Source organism: Lolium perenne, chromosome 2 (assembly GCF_019359855.2).
Source record: "Lolium perenne isolate Kyuss_39 chromosome 2, Kyuss_2.0, whole genome shotgun sequence".
Lineage (NCBI taxonomy): Eukaryota > Viridiplantae > Streptophyta > Magnoliopsida > Poales > Poaceae > Lolium > Lolium perenne.
Window position 1 is genome coordinate 112113091 of NC_067245.2, and position 21750 is coordinate 112134840.

At 51.1% G+C, this 21750-nt stretch overlaps 1 long non-coding RNA gene across 1 annotated transcript; it reads right to left on the bottom strand.

Annotated features, from left to right (window-relative positions):
• Positions 1-4818: 4818 nt before the first annotated feature.
• On the bottom strand, positions 4819-21483 carry LOC127333630 (uncharacterized). The gene is made up of 2 exons (XR_007871412.2): positions 21272-21483; positions 4819-5279 (listed from the first exon to the last, which is right to left on the bottom strand). It is a non-coding gene; the product is annotated as an uncharacterized lncRNA (long non-coding RNA).
• Positions 21484-21750: the final 267 nt, after the last annotated feature.

Here is a 21750-nt window from a genome sequence, read left to right on the forward strand (position 1 = left end):
GTCTTGTTGAGGAGGCGAAGTTTCATCCCCATCAGGTTGAGCTTCAGAGACAACTAAAGTACGAGACGTGCTCGTTCGAGCAGTCGAGTCAATAGGTGTATTTTCATCCTCGTCGCCACTACAACAAATAAAGCGACAAGATAAGAAAAAAATAGACAAAATATCGAGAACATGCAACCAAGTGTAGCAAGAACTTACGAGCTGACAAGAGCATCTTCGTAAGGGTTGAAAGCTTTCCTTCCAGTATCAGGAACAACTTCTTCGGCACGCGAAGCGCCGGCTTTGGAGGTGCCGGAATCGACAACCTCGCCCCTTTTTCTCTTGTTCTTCGGAGAAGCAGCTGGGGGAGGAGAGCGTGTCGATACAGTAGCCTCGGTTTCAATCTCCTTTTCAGAGGATGCCGCGGATCTTCGAGAACCCGCGATTTCACTCTCAGGGCGAGAAGTACCCTGGTTGTCGTCGGTGACAATGGCCCGTTCTTTGACTTCCCCACCTTTGGGAAGGGGAGGAAGAGGAGACGCAGTTTTATGGTTCTGGACAAGATAGAAAAGGTATCGACATAGATATATATCAGTAACAGCAGTCGAAGAAGTAACAGTACCAAAGGAGAAAGAGAAAAAGAGTGCGTGAATCAAAAGATGATAAAAAAATTACCTGCGGGAGCGCGTTGGCGGCGCTATATGGCGTCACACGGCAAGATGACGGGACGGTGTCCTTCTTGCTGAGCGACGAGATCTTTCGGACAAGTTTTTCTAAGTCCTTGATCGATAAATCTGTCGACAGGCGATCCACATCTTCATCGCCAGCGTACATCCAAAGGGGATTTTTGCGAGCTTGCAGAGGCTGCACCCTAATCCTAAGGAAGTACGCCGTGATTTGGATACCCGACAATTCTTGTCCTCGGGTATTTTGAAGCTGGTGGATGCGTGTCATCAGTGCCTCTGTCGCCGCTTTTTGTTCGTCGCTAGCCTCTGCGTCCCAGGAACGACGGCGACAGATCTTTTCGGCACCATCAAAAGGAGGGATGTTGTCTTCAACAGAGCCATGATTCTCCTCATGGATGTACAACCATTTTTTGCGCCACCCTTGAACTGAGTCAGGGAATTTGACGTAAAAGTACTCGACGTCAGGGCGAACGCAGATAACAACGCCGCCGATGTTATAGGAAACATTGGCAGAGCCATTGCGGCGACAGAGAAAAATGCGCTTCCATAAAGACTAGTTAGGCTGGACTCCAAGGAAGGATTCGCAAAGGGTGATAAAAATCGAGATGTGGAGGATGGAGTTGGGAGTAAGATGGTGAAGTTGCAATCCGTACACAAGAAGCAACCCCCGAAGAAAATTGTGAATGGGGGCAGAGAGGCCACGGATGAGGTGGTCAACGAAACTGACCCGATACTCCATAGGAGAGGTTGGATAGCTTTCTTCACTTGGGAAGTGCAGCGCGTCTTGCTTCTTGCTGATCCCAAGTTTCTTCAGCAAGTTGATGTCTTGGGGGGAGATTTTGGATCTCCCCCACTCAGTGTTCCCCAGATCCTCGGTCGCCATCTTCGATTCGGGAGTGCTGTGCCTGGTGAGTCTGCGCGGTGGCATCAACAATGGCGTAGGAGCAAAGTGTGAGCGTGGTTGAGCTCAAGAACTGTGGGGCGCAATGGAGGATTTTGGCAGAGGAGAGCAGAGGAGCGGCGCGAGCGAAAGTGTGGAAGGAGGAAGACGATGACCTTAAATAGAGGTGCGGTGAATCGGTGCACCGTTGGATGGAGAAATTGTGAGAAAGATGGTGTACACGTGGACAAGGGGTAAAAACGCAATTTCACTAAGAAGGGAAGGAACATGCGCTACAGTGCGTGCGCCAGAAAAAGTGGAGGACGTGTGTCCCCCACTTGCACGACGTGTCAACTTGATAAGAAATTTGGGCCCACGAGACAGAGAGAGAGAGCAGTTCTCGCGTTTTCCCGATATAGTGATCGTGGCTATCGTCAGCAATGATGTCACCTTGACAAGAGAAAATCTCGGCTATGAAGCTTCATAAGATTGGCGACAGCAGAAGATTATTGATTATTTCGAGAGCCTTTGATCAAATACAAGTTTTTGCCCAAATTCTCGGGGGCTACTTTGGAAAAAAGAAAAATTCGAGTATGACAAAATAGAAAATGTCGAGAGCCTATGACCGAATGCTAGTATTTGTTCATAGCCTCGGGGGCTACTCCCATCGGGAGCGCTGGTCACGCACCCGATAGATATGAAAAGTTCGAGAAAGGATGAAAATATAAAGACATGAGACATTAAAGTGTTGAGCCTACAACCAAGCACTAGTCCTTGGCTGTAGCCTCGGGGGCTACTCCCATCGGGAACGCTGTTCGCGTGCCCGATGAAATTATAAAAAAAAGAAGAAAGAGAGAGAGAAAGAAAGAAAGAGGAAGAAAAAAGAAGAAGTGAGCATATTTTGAGTTATATAAATAACTCTACATATACTCCCATCGGGAAGGCAAAATAAGTCATCCGTTGACTCAATAAAATGTGCTATTCCAACAGCCGAAAAAGCACTCGACAATATATTCTCAGAGCGCCAAAGTAGCGAATAATCTCTGAATGCCGCAAAACTTTGCGAAGGTAAGACCCCAGATCCGTTCTGAGTGGCGTGGCGCCGTCTCTGACGTCGGTTTGCTACTTTTTTCCGTATCAACAGATACGAAGAAAAATCCTAACGGACGCGTTAGGTACCCGATAAAATATGACTGGGACTCGACAGAATGGTAAGACCTTAAGCGGTACCTGTCGAAGTTTACACCAGTATCCCGAGATCATGTCCAGGGACGTGATCTTGAAGTAGGTTTTTGCGGATTGCCACTAGAGCAGTTAACTAGTACCTGATCCGTCAGATGAACTAGCCCCAACGACCATTATTCCTGTACAATATATGATTGCATATCTAAAGATACATGATAAATTCGGCAGAGTTATTGAATGATTAAAGTTAGAAATTTTCCCTGATTCTTCGATTCAAGCAAAATCTCGGGGGCTACTGACATAGGCATCCCCAATGGGCCTGCCGAAGATGGTACCCGGGGTTTACTGAAGGCCCACGACTCGAAGAATAAGAAGAATCGGAAGCCCAAGTTATTATTAAGGAAAGCTAGAGTTGTATTAGGAAGTACTACTTGTAATCTTGCGGGATGGGTTGGAAACCCTCCCGGACTCTGTAACTTGTGTATTACGAATCCCTCGGCTCCGCCTCCTATATAAGGGGGAGTCGAGGGACAAAGAGAGGAATCGAATCTACTATCAACATAACCTTAGTTTCTTAATCATCGAGCACTTTTCGGCTGAAACCTTCGAGATCTACTTGCCCTCTACATCCATCGAAACCCTAGTCTACAATCCGTAGGCATTGACAAGTTAATACCTTGTCAACCGCCGACGGGTGGATGTGTTGGCCTTCGAATCCGGCACGTGGATGTGCTGGCCGACGGAATCCATGGCCTCCCGGTGTGGGAAGAGGCGGCCGGAATCGCCAGCATAGGAGGAGACCAGCGCACACCTCCGCCCCTTATCTGAGGAGATCATCGTTGAGAGCTTGTCCCACGATGGCTCTCCATTGCTCGCATCACCATTGCAGCGCTCCGTCACCACAATTATCAGAGAGAGAAAAAGAGAGGAAAGCGGGGAACGACGTACGAGTGAGATCTGTGGGGTGAAAGCCAAAGGGAGTTACGAGTTTAGTTGGGCTTGGCCCAGTTAGACGCGCGTGCACGGGAAGAGGAGTACGACGAAAAGCTCGGTTGTAGTGGCAGAATAGGGAACACATTCCTTCTTTTCAAGTAGTGTAGAAGCCACAACAGCCGCACATATGCAGGGTAATAGAAGACCCCCTTACAAAACAGATCAATATGCAATTAATGGTATGACATTTTTTGTATGGCCACTCCATTCAATGATCGAACACTAAGTTTGGCCTCATGTCTTCCTTTAGACTAGTCACAATGGGAAGTATCATACACTAGTATCATGCACATGATACTAGTTTATGATACTACCTCCACAATGCATAGTATCATACTCCCTCCGTCCTAGGGCAAAGGGCGTATAATTTTTTTTCCAAATTTCGTCAAGGCTTAAGGCGTGGCCTATTAGACTTCCTAATCCTCCCGATTATACCCTCTACTTACATACCGCTCGTTCTCGAAACCACGCGAGCGGCGGCTGTGCTGTTCGTCTTCAACGTGAATTAATCAACCGCGTGCCTCGATCTGCACATCCTCTCCCCCGTCTATCTCTGATCTTCCTTTAAATTATAGCCTAGATTACTGCCATGCATGCAAGGAAAAACGGGAGAGGAGACATGCGCTGGGAGAAACGAAGAGGCTCAAGTCTATCGAAAAAAGGAGATCTCCCTAATTACTGCCGTGCATGCAGGGGTAAAAGGGGCAAGTAGCGATTCTTTATTCTCTCTCTAATCTCTCCTTAATAATCGCGCTACAAAATATACGCCTTTTGTCCTAGGACAGAGGGAGTAAGATAGTATCGTAGTATCATCATATTTAATGTTTTGTAGAATCTCAATGCAAATTGGTGTACATGATGTGTTTGCCATTAAATTTTCTAGTTTTAGGTGCTATGATACGGTATCATATTATGATACCACTCCCATCTCTCACCTCATTAATTAGTGCGTCACATCAGATTTTTGCCAACATGGCATGCATGATAGTACTTATAATACTCTCATTGTGGGTAGTCTTAAGAAAGTTACCTGTGAGACGGAGGCACAGCAATGACCGCCGCAATGCGTCATGGCGGTGTAAATATATTTTAGGATAAAATAGAAGAAGAAAGTTTAGCTGCAGAAGTTTTTTTTTAAGAGTACACGACAGGATACATAGTTAGATAGAAGGTAGAACAAAACTAGATGGACCTAGCGCGCCCTGCTGCGCCGTTCTTGGATACCCGTGTTTAAATTTTGTGGAGCACTTTTCTTAGGCTTGTTCAGTTGTAGCTGAAGATGCTCGCCCTCCTCCAATCTAGAGCATCATGCGCATCAGATGTGCTCCATAAACATATCTTTGGTGCTAAACAAACAGGGCTTGATAGGCAGTGTCTGCAGCTCTAAGCGTTTCTGTACCTACCCATGTAGCTTCTCCTGGGCGCAGGCTATCCTCTTCGGGAGAGGCAGACTAAAGCACTGTGCTGCAAATCCGTAAGATCCCTCGACTTCTGCTCAAAAGCTAGGGAGCTTAGAACTCTTTTGAGATTGCAGATTGTTTGATAGCATGTCAAACCTAACAGTTTGAAAAACACTTAATTAATACGTGTGAACAACACATAGAAATCAAACTGCTCGACAAAATGATCGTTGTAAGAAACAATAACAATAGATCTAGCATCAGGGTGCCATCCATACATTCTGGGATGCATGATTTGGTATTTTGACAATTTGATCATAACACATTTGACATCAGCAATTGCAACTGCATCTTTTGTTCGAATACCAATCAGGTCTCACCGGTAATAAATGTTGGTATATCTTATGTTAGTTTTTTTCACTTAAAAGCATTACATCGCCTCTCACATTCAGTATAATATTTAAGCTAAAAAACCACACTTATGAATTCCATCATTCACAAACAATGTAAGAACTGCAGCCCAGTTCCAGCTATTTTATCAGAGCAATCCTCCAGTGAGTTATGTGTTACCCAAATAAGGAAAACATCTAACCTCTACTATATCAGTACACAAGCTGCTTACTTTTTGTAGTGCTAAGGAACTATGGATTCTAAGCAACAAACAATTGTCTCCTGAACCATGTACCTTTAAAACATAAACTGAGTTTCAGGTTCTATGCACGCTTTCAAAATGGAAATATGAAGCAAGAGGGAATGTGCTGAAACTAATCTAGGTTACCAAATATTATTTAGTTACTTCAGATATATGGGTATCCATCCAATACCCCTTACCTCTGATCTTACAGATTCTCGAACTCTTTTTCCAAGTTGTTAGCTAAACCTGGACCTTCATCAAAACAAAAGAATGACCAGTCCTATGTACTTTGTAACCTTTCCATGAGTCTATCACGGGTACTTATGGTACTGTTGCTTAAAACAGCCTGGCAGCAGTAAATACAAAGCCATACCATGGCTGTAGAACACTGCCTCACTGTCGTCGTGGTGAACGAGCAGATGCCATAGGATGGCTTAGATTGGGGCCGAATGGACGCAAGAGGATTCGGGGGAGGGTTTGCGATCAGGTGGGAAGAGATTCCGGATGGTTTCCTCAAGAACTTGGCCAAGGCCAGAGGTTGAAGAAGAAAGACACAAGGAAGAACCCCCTCTAGATCACCATTTTCATTGATTCACAAGTTACAGGCTCTGCCTTCCTACACACGCGCGTACATACTTGCTTGCCCGTGAAGAAGGGCTGCCCCCTCTCCTTATATAGGGGAGAGGGTGGCTTACACTGCAAGAAACCCTAACGGCATCTTTGACTGGACAAACTACTTTACAGAGCTACTGTACAAAGCTACTTTAATCATAGATGACACCGGGGCCTTCTTTTATCAGGGCTGCTGACGTCCTCCGGCTTCTTTGGACGTCACCTCTCTCTTTGGCGCCAGGGCTCTGAATAAAGTTACTTTGCTTGGCTCATCCTTGTCTTCTTGCTCTGAAGAGAATCTTTGACCAGACCTGCCGACAGGCTCTCCTTTCCGGTATCTTCTATACCGGGTTCCGGCATACCCCTTTGGGGATACCGGCTTAGCCTTGCTCCTCCGGATTCCTACTAGGCTTCCGGTAAGAACATTAAACCGGTATCTTGATGGCTCAAACCATCCGGTTTGGCATGCCTTTGGCATACCGGGGGTTATCCCCCCAACATTAGTCCCCGAAGCTGGTATAGTCTGGAGGATTCTATCCTACGGACCATGCCAGGTTTTCATCTTTTTAAGATACCGGTTTAGTCACTCATCTTTTGAGCTTGGTTCCGGCACCTTTACCCTTGTTCCTTTTCTTCTCTTCGCAAGGCTTGTTCCGGCACCTCTTTTCTCCGGCACCTTGTGTCTTTACTCCTTCCTCGGCGAAGTCGAGAATATATCGGGTCCCGCGCCTGTCAGTGACATGCGCATCAGAATCGACGCGCCAAAGGTCCGCGTCACAACGTTTCGACTCCCGCGCACGCATTTAATGCACCGCAGCGGATCCCACTACCTTTTCGGGATCCCGCGTGCGCCTCCGTGTGGCCTCCGTTTTCGCGCGTGTATTCCTCCGCCACGTGGTGGCCCAAGGCGCGAACCGTCGCGGGCCGTGAGGCGAACCGCCGCGGCCCAGCGGTTCCACGCCCACTTTCTCTCTCTTATATAAACGCAACTGCCCGTTCCTCTTCATCTTCTTCGCATTCTTCTCCTTCGCGCACAGAGCTCCACGCCTTTGCGCCTCCGCCGCTCTCCGTCCGCCGTCGCCCGTTCGAGCTTCGGTGCCCGGCGAACTCACGCCGTGCCGCCGCCGGACTTCGCTGTGCGGAGATCTTCGGCAGCAACTTCTTCGTCTCGCCGCATTTGTGCTTCTTCGCGAAGCTTCTCCGCCTCGCCGTCGACGGTGCTCGCCGGCGGCTGTAGACCCTCTTCTCCGCGAGCAAACTCTCTCCCCAGCGACCGCGCCGCTCAAGGTTGGTATTATGTACTCATTACTCTCCGTTCGCTTGCTTTCCATATCTTGAGCCTTTGGTGTTCTTATTTGCTCCTTTTTCTTTGGTTTTCCTCTTACTCGTAGATCTTCACGCGGGGTTCGAGTCTGGGATTTCTGTTTCTCCACCTACCCTCGCGATGTCCGACGAGGAATCCTCCTCCGCCTCCTCTTCTTCCCTTTCTCTTAAGCGCCGTAGACCTTCTCCCGGTGAATCTACGGCCTCAGATCCAATGGAAACCGATTCCGGCAGCCAGCAGGAATCCGGTAACCCCCAAGAGTCCGGCGGCAACCTAGAATCCGGTAGCTTTAGCCAAGCTTCCGGTAGCCAAGAGGCCAGCAGCTCTGGCCAAGCCTCTAGCAGCTCCAGCCAATCTTCCGGCGAGGAGCCTTCCCCACCCACTCGCGGAGCCTGGATGGGCTCCAACGTTACTGAGTTCGAGATTGATTGGCTGTACCGGTCTCGAAGGATTCCGGAAGGAGTTTCCTGTCGGATTCCGGATGACGAGATCGAACCGGATCCGGAAGACGACGAGTTTGTTGTTTTTCTTGCTCACTTTGAGCGTGGCTTCGGCCTTCCCGCTCTACTTTTTCCGGGAGTTCCTAGATTTCTACGAACTCCAACCTCACCACCTTCCTGGCAACGCCATTTTCTATCTCTCTTGTTATGCCACCTTCATGGAGGCTTACATCGGCATTCGTCCCACTTGTGAGACGTTTGCCCGCTTCTTCAACTTGCGGATCAACTCCGTCCAGGGCAAGGAGATTCCTAAGCCCAAGCCGCCCGTGCAGTGCGGCTCCTGCATCGTCGGCTCCCGCCAAGGGAGCACTTTTCTTAAGTTTACCGGCCTCGAGTCTTGCCGCACCTGGCAAGGAACTTTCTTCTACGTGAAGAACACCGGCCGCGCCGATCGCATCAACCTTCCTCCATACCAAGAGGGGCCCCCCAGCAGAGCCAACTGGAGCTACAACCCGAGGACAGAACATGCCGAAACCAATCGGGTAGTGCGCTTCTTGGCCTCTTTGAAGAAGGAGACCAACATCTGTTCCGACGATGTCATCCGGACTTTCATATCGCGCCGGGTGCTTCCTCTTAAGCGCCGCACATAGGATGAGCGAGATGTATGGCCTGTGCGATCCTACCAAGATCACCGGCCGTGCTCTCAAGAAGAAAGATGTTGTTCTCAAGGCTAAGCAGATTTGTCAAACTGCTATGCCTTTTACTTGGGAATGGGGCCTCCTTCCCCTCAGTTCCTCTAACCGTCCGACCCAAGAAGTAAGAGATTGCGCAACTTGGGGTTGTCCTTGCCGGTAAGTTTCTGCTTTTGCTAACCTTCTTTTTTTTTTTACCTTGTTTCAGGCCAGGGACCGCTTCCCCTCTATCCAGGCAGAGCCGCGAGGACCTCTCCGGAAGCGTGCCTTTGACTCCTTCGACCCGGATCCCTACATCTTTTGGAAGGACCTGAAGATGGGGAAGACCCCGGCTGCACGCCTTGGCCGGGACCCGCCGGAGCCCACCGGAAACCCCGAGGAGCTGGTTGTGCTCGAGGTATTTTCTTTTCCGGCTTCTTATACTTTGCCATTATCGCTTTCTTGCGAATCGCTTCTTAGCCATATTCAACCCACAGATCCACGAGCGCGTGCCGCCCCTACGCGCCGAGGCCGGCATTGAGTTTGTGGACAAACTCATGGCCCAGGGCCAGAAGAACAAGCAGCCGGCATCTACTGCCGGCTCCAGCCATGCTCCTCCCTCCAAGCGCTTCCGGACGGAGCCTGTGGGGGAGAAAGAAGTGGGCGTGCGCCGCTACGGGCGCAAAGCGATGCCAACCGCTTCCGGGTAATTTCATTTTCCGGCTTGCCTCCTTTTTTGCTAAGTTCCTTTTCCGGTTGCTTTTTCTCAACCACTTGTCTTTTCTCTTTTTCTCAGCCCCGCTCTCAAACTTGGCCCGAGGCCATCGGGCTCTGAGGGATCCGCAAGGACCTCAACCCCTCCTCCTCGTTCAAGCCCGGCACCATCCGGTGCCGGCAACACCTCCGCCTCCCTTTCGGGGCACAACAAATTCGGGGCGTGCGGCCCTTCACCGTCAGATCACCGCACGGAGGAGGATCTTTCCTTCCTCCCGGAACACCAAGACACCGGCGCCGCAACACCGGCGCCGGAGAAGAAGAAGCTGCCGGGCGGGCGGAGCCTTTGCTCCTCCCGTCCTCGAAAGACAACTTCCGCGCCGGAATCTTCCGCGCCGGAAGGCTCCAAGACGGGTGACGCTCCTAGCGCTCCCCTTCTCCACGCACCATCCTCATGCCTCCGCCCTCGAGGCTCCTCGCGCCCAGCCCTCCAAGGCCGCTCCCGGCGCGCCGCCGGCCAAGACTTCCGGGGCCTCTTCTACCGCGCCGCCGCCCAAGCCCTCCAAGCTCATCAAGGGGAAGGCGACGGCCTCCGCCGCCCCTTCGGCGGCCAGCAGCCCTTGGTGCTGCACGTCTCCAAGGCTGCCAAAAGCGCGAGCATGATGGCCACCGGCGTGCTTGGCCGCCTTACGGAGTCCCAGCGCCAAGGCCGGGACCTGGGCACCTCCCGCCGTATGCCCAAAAGTGGAACGCCGCGGACATCACTCCGGCGACCCGCGGCATGGGCAAGGATCGGCTGCCGCACCCGATCCTGTCGGGGATCGGAGCTCGAGGAGCACTTCATGCGGCTCCGGGCTGCCGTAAAAGAGCTTGACAGCGCGTGGTATGACTCCACGAACAATCTAACGGTACGTTCTACTAACTTTCAACCTTTGCCGGTTTCTTTGTTTCCGGTTCTGCCTTATCTTTTCCTTAGTTCGTGCCGGTTTCTCTCTTGTCTATCTTCCCGGTCCCGAGTTTTGTGGTGAGAGCGCAGCTCTTAGCGCAAAACTTAACTTAAGATTTTAGCGTGAAACCGGCACCGCTACTCCCCGAGTTTCGGGTTAAACCTCTTCTTCTTAACACATAATTTACCTTAGAAACGCGCAAAACCGGCACTCGCAAATTCCCCGAGTTTCGGGTTAAGAACTTTGTTCTTAGCGCAAAACTTAACTCATTTCTTCTTTTTCTTGAACAGGTCACCGCTGACACTCGGAAGGCCCTCGTGGAGGAGCGTTTGTGGGAGCACCGGGAGCTCGCCGAGGCACAGGACCCGTGCCAGGGGAAGTTTTTGGTCCACCGGCCTCTTTGCTTCCGGAAGCCTTTTTTCCTTGTGATATTCATAATTTCTGCTCAACAGTTGATCCCGGAAGCTTCCATCGATGCTCGAAAGAGCAGCTCGCCGAGGCCCTACGTATTATTTTTCCTTCCGTTGAACTTGGGTTCTTGTCAGGTTTACCCGTGTACCCTTGCTAACATTCATTGTTCCGGTTACAGGGGCGAAGGATGAGCTCAGCCGGCAGCTCCAGGAGGAGCTGAACGCCCTCACGACCAGCTCCCAGGAGCTCAAGTCTCAGCTGATTCAGCTGGGGCTTGACCACGCCAAGGTCCTCAAAGCCGCTGAAGTGACCGCAGCGGCCAAGTTGGACGAGGCTCGGAGGATGCTTGCAACGCCACCGTGGTGTTGCGGGCGTAGCTGGAGGAGATGGCCAAGGCCCGGAAGGGTGCCGAGGAAAAGGCCGCGCGGCCGGAGGAGGGGCACAAGGAGTGCGATCAGCCGATCCCGCAGACCGACACTCTTGCCCTCCGTAAGTTGTTTTCTTTTACACTTTGACTACCGCACACAAGCCTTTCTTCCTTCGACCCCATTTTCTTTCCGCTATCTTTCCGTCCGGTCTTTCTTCTTCCGGATTCTTTTCTCTCCGGTCTCGTTTCTTCCGGACTCTTTTTCTTCCGACTCTTTTTCTTAAGCTTTTTCTTTCTTTGCACAGGCCTCTTTCCGTACTCGCAGAGGTATGCCGTCAAGAAGGTCGACGCGCAGCGCAAGGACAAGGGCCAATCGGATCTTACCGTGCCATGGACGCCCAAGGACCATCTGGTCGCGCTTAACGCGCGGGTGTCCCATATGCGCTGCATAGACCGCAATCTTTCGGACATCCCTGATGTAGCTACCCAGCTATACAGACTTTGTGGCCTGGCGAGGTGGTGCCGGACACCTTCTCCCTCATCGCCGACCGTCTGAAAGGTGCCGGCAAGAGGATCCGCGAGTGGCGTGCTCTGCTGCCCGCGCCGGGCGCGGACTCCGCCCTCCGCGTCGCCTGCTCCCGGTACCCGGAGCTCAATCTGGACGCCCTTACCGGTGTGCGCGAAGGTGCAGAAACGGATCCGGACCCGATCCTCTCCGCCAAGCGGCAGGATCGCGCGTACCGCATCGCGGAGTATGCCGACATGCGCACCTTCATCCCTCCCCCTCCTGGCGTCACGGACTATCTCGACGAGGAGGAGGATGAAGCCGAAGAAGAGCTTCTGGATGACGCTGATGCCGGTGCTGCTCCTCCGGAAACCCCTGCCGCATGATGATTTCCTTTGAAGTGTTTGCTCATTATATACGCTGGTCCCGTTGCTCTAAGACAATATTCGTTAAATTCTGCCCCGAATGCCGGGGCTTATGATGTAAGACTTAAGTTTGCCTGTGGTTGTGCTACAACATTTCCTGCCGGTAGGTTATACCGGTAGCTAAGTATTTATGAGTTTGCCTTAGCATAATTTGCTTTTGGTTTTGATTTTATCCTGCACTGCAAAGATTTCTCAATTGCTTCCGCATCCAATTTGATGCATACTTGGTTCTTTTGCCTTGGCTCGCCTGCCTTCTCTCGGGCGTTCTTTGGCGTATGAGCACAAGGTTCTTTCACCAAACAAGCATCTTCTTGAACTTAGAAATAACTTTGAAATTTTGCAAAAACCGGTTTAACCGGGTTAGTTAAACTTTCCGGATTGTTCTTTCCTCGCTCTCCCTTTTCGCAGCTTCATGTGCTTATCTCCTACCGGTTTATCTTGCTTGCCATGAAGCCGGTTTGCGGACAGCAGCAGAGTCGAAGACTCCGGTAGGATTTAGCACACTACTAAACCGGAAAGAAAAAACATTCAATAAGCAACCGGTAAACTGAAAAAAAAAAAAAATAAACAAGTTACATGCAACTTAAGTTGGGGTAGTCCCCGAGATTCATTCAAGGTTCCGGCATCTTTTATTCATAGCATATAAGGTACAAAAAGGAACTTCTTACACCACCACTTCAAGAGTAGAAAGGGCGCAACAGAGCTACGTTCCATGGACGCTTGCTCTCCTCTCCGGACCTGTCCGCCTTTCCTTTCTTCCACTCCTGTGCATCGATCAAGTAGTATGCATCATTGTGAAGCACCTTGCTTACAATGAAGGGACCTTCCCATGGTGGCAAGAGCTTATGCCGGCCTTCAGTGCGCTGCACCAGGCGAAGTACAAGATCTCCTTCCCGGAAAACTCTCGGGTTAACCTTCCGGTTATGATAGCGTCTTAGGTTTTGCTGGTAAATGGCTGTTCTTGCCAAAGCCAGCTCTCTTGCTTCTTCTAGCAAGTCCACATCGTTTTCTCTGGCCTCTTTGACCTCCTGCTCGGTATAGAGCTGTACCCTTGGTGAATCATGAATGATATCGGTTGGTATCACCGCTTCTGCTCCATAGACCATGAAGAAAGGAGTGTATCCGGTAGACCGGTTTGGGGTTGTTCTTATACTCCACAGTACTGATGGTAGCTCATCGAGCCAACATCCCGGTGACTTTTCCACCGCATCAATGAGTCTGGGCTTGATACCGGAAAGCACCAAAGCATTCATTCTTTCCACTTGGCCATTGCCTTGTGGATGTGCCACTGAGCACAAATCCAGCCGGATGTTGTTGTCTTCACAGAACCTTTTGAACTCACCTTGAGCAAAGTTGGTTCCATTATCGTTGATGATGTCATGCGGGTATCCATACCGCAAAATGACATCTTTTAGGAATTTCACCGCTGTATGCCCATCACACTTTGCGATAGGTTTTACTTCTAGCCATTTGGTGAACTTATCCACCATGACCAAGATGTGAGTCATGCTGCTTCTTGCAGTTTTGAATGGTCCAACCATGTCCAGGCACCAAACAGCAAATGGCCATGTTAGCGGTATTGTTTTTAAACCGGATGCTGGGGTATGGTTTTGCTTGGCGTACTTCCGGCAGCCGTTGCATTTTCTTACCAAATCCTCGCTTTCTCCAAAGCAGTGGGCCAATAGAACCCATGCCGAACACTTTTGCTACCAAAGCCCTTGATGAAGCATGATGCCCACATTCTCCTTGGTGAATTTCCTCAAGCATTTCTTTTCCTTCCTCCGGTTCCACACATCTTTGAAGGACACCGGTAACGCTTCTCTTGTACACCTCACCATTGATGAATGTGTAAGCTTTGGACCTTCTTTGTATCTTCCTTGATTCATTTTCGTCAGCCGGCAAGGTGCCGCCGATCAGGAATTCCTTAATAGGTTTAACCCATGATGGTATTTCTCGAACCAAAAACACCGGTGCATCTATCTCCATGCTATCTACCAAAGATCGTTTCTTCCGGTATGGGTACAAAGCAGTCCCCGAGCCTACCGGAGCAGTCCCCGAGCTTGCCGGAGCAGTCCCCGGGTTCCCTTCATCGATATCCATGGGTACTACGTGTGACTCTGGTACAAAAATTGATTCTGACTCCGGGCTCGGTTTGATCGATGGCACTCTTAGGTGAGCCAAAGCTATTCCGGGAGGAATTTCTTGCCTAGATGAGCCCAGCTTGGACAAAGCATCCGCGGCCTCATTTTCTGCTCGCGGCACATGGTGAAACTCACACCCTTCGAAGAATCCGGCAATCTTTTGCACGTGAAACCGGTACGAGGCCATGTTGGCATCTTTTGCATCCCAATCTCCGGAACACTGCTGTACCACAAGGTCTGAATCTCCGTAGCAAATGATCCGGTGTGCACCGATTTCTTTTGCGACCTTAAGCCCATGGATCAAAGCTTCATATTCAGCGACATTGTTTGATGCCCTGAAATGCACTTGTAAAACATACCGGAGGTGATCTCCTTTTGGGGAAGTGAGCACCACACCGGCACCTAGACCTTCCTTGAGCTTGGATCCATCAAAGTGCATCTTCCAAAGATTCTATCCTCCGATCCGCGGCTTGTACCGCATCTCCGCCCAATCAACAAGGAAATCAGCCAAAGCCTCGTGATTTTATGGCATCTCTTCTTTCATACACCGGTAAGACGTACGGTGATATCTGGATTGCCCATTTCGCAATCCGGCCGCCGGCATCTTTGTTGCACATGATGTCGGAAATTGGTGCTTCGCTCACCACTTTCATGGGGTGCTCCTCAAAGTAGTGCTTGAGCTTGGTGGCGGCCATGTACACGCCATAAGTCATTTTCTGGAAGTGAGGGTAGTTTTGTTTTGAGAGGGAGAGCACCTCGCTCAAGTAGTATACCGGCCTCTGGACGGTTTTTTCTTCCTCTTCTCTTTCAACTACAACCACTACACTCACAACCCGGTTTGTTGCTGCTATGTATAACAGCATAGGCTCTCTTTCTAGAGGTGAAGCCGCATGGGTGCTGTGGCTAGCATTGTTTTCAGCTCTTTAAACGCTGCGTCTCATTTCGAGGGGTCCAGACGAACGTGTCGGATTTTTTCATGAGAGCATAGAGTGGCAGAGCTTTTTCTCCCAACCTGCTTACAAACCGGCTTAGCGATGCCAAGCTTCCGGTAAACTTTTGCACATCTTTTAACTCTCGAGGGATAGCCATTCTTTCTATTGCTCGGATCTTTACCGGATTAACCTCTATGCCCCGGCTTGATACTAAGAAACCGAGCAGCTTGTTCGGGGACACCAAAGGTGCATTTTGCCGGATTGAGTTTCATCCGGAACCGTCTTAGGTTATCGAATGTTTGCCGGATGTCATCGATTAAAGTGTTCTTTACCTTAGTTTTTATCACGATGTCATCCACATAGACTTGTACATTTTTTCCAATTTGATCAAACAAGCATTTCTGCATACAAATACCGGTATCGTTGCACCAGCGTTGCGCAACCCAAAAGGCATAGTGACATAGCAATAAGCCCCGCAAGGGGTAATGAACGCAGTTTTTATTTGATCTTCCTTTTCAAAGGAATTTGGTGGAAACCGGAATAGGCATCCAGGAAGGACAACAACTCACACTCAGCAGCTTGAATCAATCACTTGATCGATTCGTGGCAAAGGAAAAGGATCTCTTGGGCAAGCCCTGTTCAGGTTGGTGTAGTCGATGCACATGCGCCACACCTTCGGAGCTTTTGCCTCCAGGTTCTCATCTTTCTTCTTTTCAACCATTACCGGATTGGCCAGCCACTCTGTGTGCGTGACCTCCATAATGAACCCGGCAACTAGCAGCTTGGTTACCTCTTCTCCTATGATCTTTCTTCTGTCTTCAGCGAACCGGCGCAGTGGTTGCCGCACCGGCTTGGCATCTTTCCGGACGTTTAGAGAGTGCTCAGCCAGCTCCCTCGGAACACCTACCAAATCATCGCTTGACCAGGCAAAGATATTCCGATTCTCACGGAGGAAGCCGACGAGCGCGCTTTCCTATGCTTGGTCAAGGCCGGCACCGATACGAACGGTGCGCTCGGTAAGCCGGATCCAGACAATGTTCTTTGTTTCATTGGTTGGCTTGAATGCCGGTGTGCCCATGTTTTCACTCATTGCTGCTAAGCTCATTTGCGAGGATTGAGCCAGCGCAACAGCCTGTCCGCATTCTTTTCTTTTCCTCCGCGATCACCAGCGATTCTCGCTAAGTTTGATCCGGCAGATGTCTGTTTCCAAGTGAGATCTTATAGTTTCCCACCACAGTCAATGGCCCACGAGGTGCCGGCATCTTCATCTTGAGGTAGGCCGTATGAGTGGTGGCCATGAAGGCTGCCAATGCCGGTCTCCCCAGCAATGCATGGTAGGGGCTGTCTAGATCCACCACCTCAAACTCCAGATTTTCCACCCGGCAATTGTCACGTCCTCCAAATGCCACGTCCACCCGAACTTTTCCTATCGGGGCACAGGACAAGCCAGGAACAATCCCGTGGAACGTTGTGCGCGTTGGCTGAAGCATGTTTTCTCGTTATGCCCAGCGTTTGCATGGTGTGCTTGTACATGATGTTGATGCTATCGCCATTGTCTATCAGCACCTTGCTGAACTTCACTCGAGTTTGCGGCCCTTTCATGATCGGGTCCACAACAAGAGCATATCCACCCGGATTAGGCATGATCTTTGGGTGATCCTTGGATGACCAGGTAATTTCCCGATTGGACCACATCATGTACTTGGGAACTGCCGGCATCACAAAGCATTGACCTCCATGGAGCGCCGGTGTACACTTTGCCGGTCTCTGTTGGCTCGCTGACAAAGACAACACAAAGCACAGATGCGGATCTTCGTAAACATTCCGGCCTAAAGGTGCCGGTGGAGGTGGCTGGTTATCATTTTGCTCCACCCGGTTAACTTGCTGGTACTGCTGCCGGTTTGGCTGCACCGGTAAGGCGTTTGCCCCGGTAAGTGGTGGTGGTGGCGGTAGCGGTTGTTGCTGCTACGGCATGTCTTGCGGTGGCCGCGCATCTTTCACTGTTCCTTTTTGCATCCAGGCCTTGGTCCAGGTACAATCCTTTGTCAGATGGTTTGACGGATGTGCCGGATTCGGCGTGTGCCACCGGCAAGGTTGATCCATGGCAGCTTCCATGGTGTATTTTGCGGGTTCTTGCCAGTTCTTCTTCTGGACCCAAGGTTTCTTTTCCACCCATTGTTTCTTAGGACCCGCCCATGGCTGCGATCCGGTTTTTGCCTCTCGTCGTCGCTGGCCTCGTAGTTTTCCTGCACAGCAGCAACTTGCTGCGGACCGTACCTTCGATCCGGAAACTCTTCTTCTTCTTTTGTTATTCCGGTTGTCCCGGTGCTGTTCGTGGCGCAGCTGTTCCGGCCCGGTTAGACCGCCGGCTGCGTTGGGTCTCCCAACGCATAGCTATCCGCCACACGTATCATTTCTGCCAACGTTGTCGGCATGTTGCGCTGCAACTTTTGCCACAACGGTGAACCTCTTCTGCATCCACTGCTAAACCAAGCAATGGCTTGTGCCTCGATTACCCCTTCACAGGAGTTCCTTGTGGTGTTCCACCGCCGTATAATCCCGGTCTGCTTCGTTCGGACGCTGCACACACAGAGCAAGTTGCTGCGGCCTGTTTGGCCTCTGATAGGTGCTGCTGAAATTGCTCACAAAGGCCTCCTCAAAATCCAGCCAGCCATTTATGCTTCCTGCCGGCAAGTTGTTTAGCCAGATTCTTGCCGGTCCAACCAAAAACGATGGTATGATCCTCACGGCCCAACGCCGGTTTCCTCCTCCTGCTACGGTTCCTCCACCGCCTGCAACGTATACCGCGGTCACGTAATCCGCGAGCCAATCTTCCGGCTTTGTGGTGCCGTCATACGTTTTTGTGTCACGGGGCAACATAAAGTTGCGAACCGGTGGTTTTTCTTTCATGATCCTTGGGCCAAAACACTTTGGACCTGGAGGACCTTCCTCCTCGATCATTTCTGACAAGTACACTCTATCCAGACGGTGCCTCGCATCCCGTTCCGGTAAGTATCTCTCTCCCAAGCGTTCTCCCAACGGGTTCCGGTATGCTGCCGGTCTGGTGGAATCGGCTTCATCGTAACATTCCGGTACCGCGGCCCTTGCCTGCCGGTACCTTGGGGGATCCATTTCCTCCTCGTCGTCGTACGCTGCCCTTGCAGCTCGATAGTTTTGCCCGGTCTCATATCTACCGGCATGATTGTTTCCGGCATAGCCTCGGCGTAGCCTCGCTCTGCCCCTTGGCTTTTTCTACCGGCATCGTGTTGCCCGGCTTGTTGCTTTCCGGCAAGAACCGGATCGTACACGGTCATCTGCTGCGCATTCACTTCTTTTTCTCTCCTTCTATCCGGATGGGGACGAAGCCTGCCCATGGGATTTGCTACCGGCATTCTTTGTTGAACGCGCGGATTTTGAGGCCGCTGCCTTGTTCAGCTTAGCCAGCTGCTCAGCATTTTGCTGCTCTATGGTTTCCAGCAGCTCTCTGACGCGCTCTTGCTGCTTTACCAAAGCCTCTCCGGAAAGCGACTCACATAGCTCTACCGCAGCCTTAGCAGCTTTTATAGTTTTATCCGGCTGCTATACTTAGGCTTTTCCACGATGCTAACAGATGCAGAGGCGCTCTTGCCGGCAAAAATCTCCTTGCGCAAATCTTGATCTAGGTTGCGAGCTTTTAGCCGGTTTTCCGGCACCCTAGCAGCATGCGCGCTAACAGAAGCAAAGCCATGGGCAGCGTTGTACTCACGTACGGTTAGGTTCAGCTCGCGCTGCGCCCTGACGATGTCCTTGCCGCTCTCCAGCATCTTCTGGCGCTGCGCCTCCAGCTCCGCTGAGCCGCTGCCGGGTCGATGTTCTGCGCGATGGGGGTGGCGAGGACGTTCATCGCCGCCTGGAGCGGTGTCTCCGGTGGCGCGGATGATGCTCCCGCTGCGCCTGCGCCACGCTCCAGCGGTGGCTTAGCCGCACGGGTCGAAACCGCGCGACCGGCACCTTCAGCCGCAACCTCCTTTCCTGCACCAGCCACACCGGTCATCATTACCTCAACGCTGCCGGCGGCGCGGCCAGCACAAAGCCATCTTGGCGGGTCCGGTGCCACCAGCACCGGCGAGAGGCGCTGGCGCACGGGGACGGTGCCGAGGTAGACGCGGTGGCTGCCGAACTCGATGATGCGGCCGTTCTTGGGAAGACGCGCCGTTGGCGAAGCAGCCCGCGTTGTCGTTGATGAAGTCCATGGCGTAGATGCTCTGCACCAACGCGGACACCGTACGCTCGCCGGAGACCTCGAGGACGCCCGCCCGAATGTGAACTCCATCAAGCGCCACTTCATGCCCCACGGTGGGCGCCAACTGTCGTCGTGGTGAACGAGCAGATGCCATAGGATGGCTTAGATTGGGGCCGAATGGACGCAAGAGGATTCGGGGGAGGGTTTGCGATCAGGTGGGAAGAGATTCCGGATGGTTTCCTCAAGAACTTGGCCAAGGCCAGAGGTTGAAGAAGAAAGACACAAGGAAGAACCCCCTCTAGATCACCATTTTCATTGATTCACAAGTTACAGGCTCTGCCTTCCTACACACGCGCGTACATACTTGCTTGCCCGTGAAGAAGGGCTGCCCCCTCTCCTTATATAGGGGAGAGGGTGGCTTACACTGCAAGAAACCCTAACGGCATCTTTGACTGGACAAACTACTTTACAGAGCTACTGTACAAAGCTACTTTAATCATAGATGACACCGGGGCCTTCTTTTATCAGGGCTGCTGACGTCCTCCGGCTTCTTTGGACGTCACCTCTCTCTTTGGCGCCAGGGCTCTGAATAAAGTTACTTTGCTTGGCTCATCCTTGTCTTCTTGCTCTGAAGAGAATCTTTGACCAGACCTGCCGACAGGCTCTCCTTTCCGGTATCTTCTATACCGGGTTCCGGCATACCCCTTTGGGGATACCGGCTTAGCCTTGCTCCTCCGGATTCCTACTAGGCTTCCGGTAAGAACATTAAACCGGTATCTTGATGGCTCAAACCATCCGGTTTGGCATGCCTTTGGCATACCGGGGGTTATCCCCCCAACACTCACAGTCTATGAAGCAAACTACAAAGAAACTGAGGTGTGTTCCCAAATTGATGATTAAATACAATGCAACAAATTTCATAAATTAATTATCAGGTGGGTCCACTCCTCCATACACATAGATAATAAAAAGAAACCAAAGAAATTATAGATAATGAAGTCATACTGCTGCTAATAGCAATTATGGTATAAGTTTACAATTCATGTCAGCAAATCAACTAACATGGTACTCACATCACGGATGCACTTGTATACAACATACATTACTTCGTTAGTCCCATGGAAAAATATATTATCAAGCCCTATATGTATTAGGAAACACAGACCCTAATATATAGGATTTTTTGCAACTGGCACAGCTAACGAAAATGCTCCACTCTCCAACATTCCCCTCTCCAAACATCCAAATGACTTAACCTATAAATTTCCTTTCACCAATGGATGATGGCTAGGGGCAGTGCACGCATTGAGAGGGACAAAGAAAAATACGGGCAAAAACGCCTAGGGTTCAGCCCGGAGCAAGAAAGGTCAAATCGAGCTGTGTGTGTGTGGGTGGGGTGTGACATGGACCTTGTTGAAGGTGCTGGCCGTGGAAGGCAGCCCAGCTGGAGGCGGCGAACGCTGATGCTGCCCTTCCTCATCGGCTGCGCAGGCGAGGGCTGGCGGCTTCGTGCAGATTCCGCATCTCGCCTTCGGTAGCCATTACATCGCAACGGGAGATGGAGAGAGAGATGGAGAGAGAGCTGGAGGGTCAGGTGAGTCGGGGATGTGTGTCGTGGTGGTGGACTCTTCGCGTGGCACGGCTGCAGCCTGCAGCGATGGAATTCGCCGGCAGCGCAAACGTGCGGGAGAGAAAAGGTAGAGTTGCGCTCTTCCCACACTCGCATCACAGATCCGGGGCACACATCACACACCAGGCAAATATCCACACAAAAATTCAGAGAAGAAAAGAGGGGAAACGAACCAGCTCAGACAAGCAGACGCGGCGGAGAAGACCGGCGGCTACAGAGACGCCGCCGAAGAACCGCACGCACCGCCGCAAATTCACGAACGAAGAGGAGGAGCAGAGTTGCCGCCGCAACCAAGAAATAGCGAAGGAAGAACGGACCCCCGGTCAAAGCAACCCCGAACCGACGCTCAACCCCTTGGCCTCGTCGACACGTACACAACATCGCGATGACACGCACGCGCTGGCCCAAATCACGGCCCATCGCCGGACGGAAAAACACAGCGCGAACATCCCTCCGGGTGGGGTCCACGATAACGACTGAGACTAGCCACAATGGGAGTATCATAGGTAGTATCGTGCATGCCATGTTGGCAAAAATCTGATGTGGCACATCATTTAATGAGGTGAGAGATGAGAGTGGTATCATAAGACTAGTCATAGTGGGAAGTAACATAGAGTAGTAACATGCACATGTTACTACTCTATGTTACTAC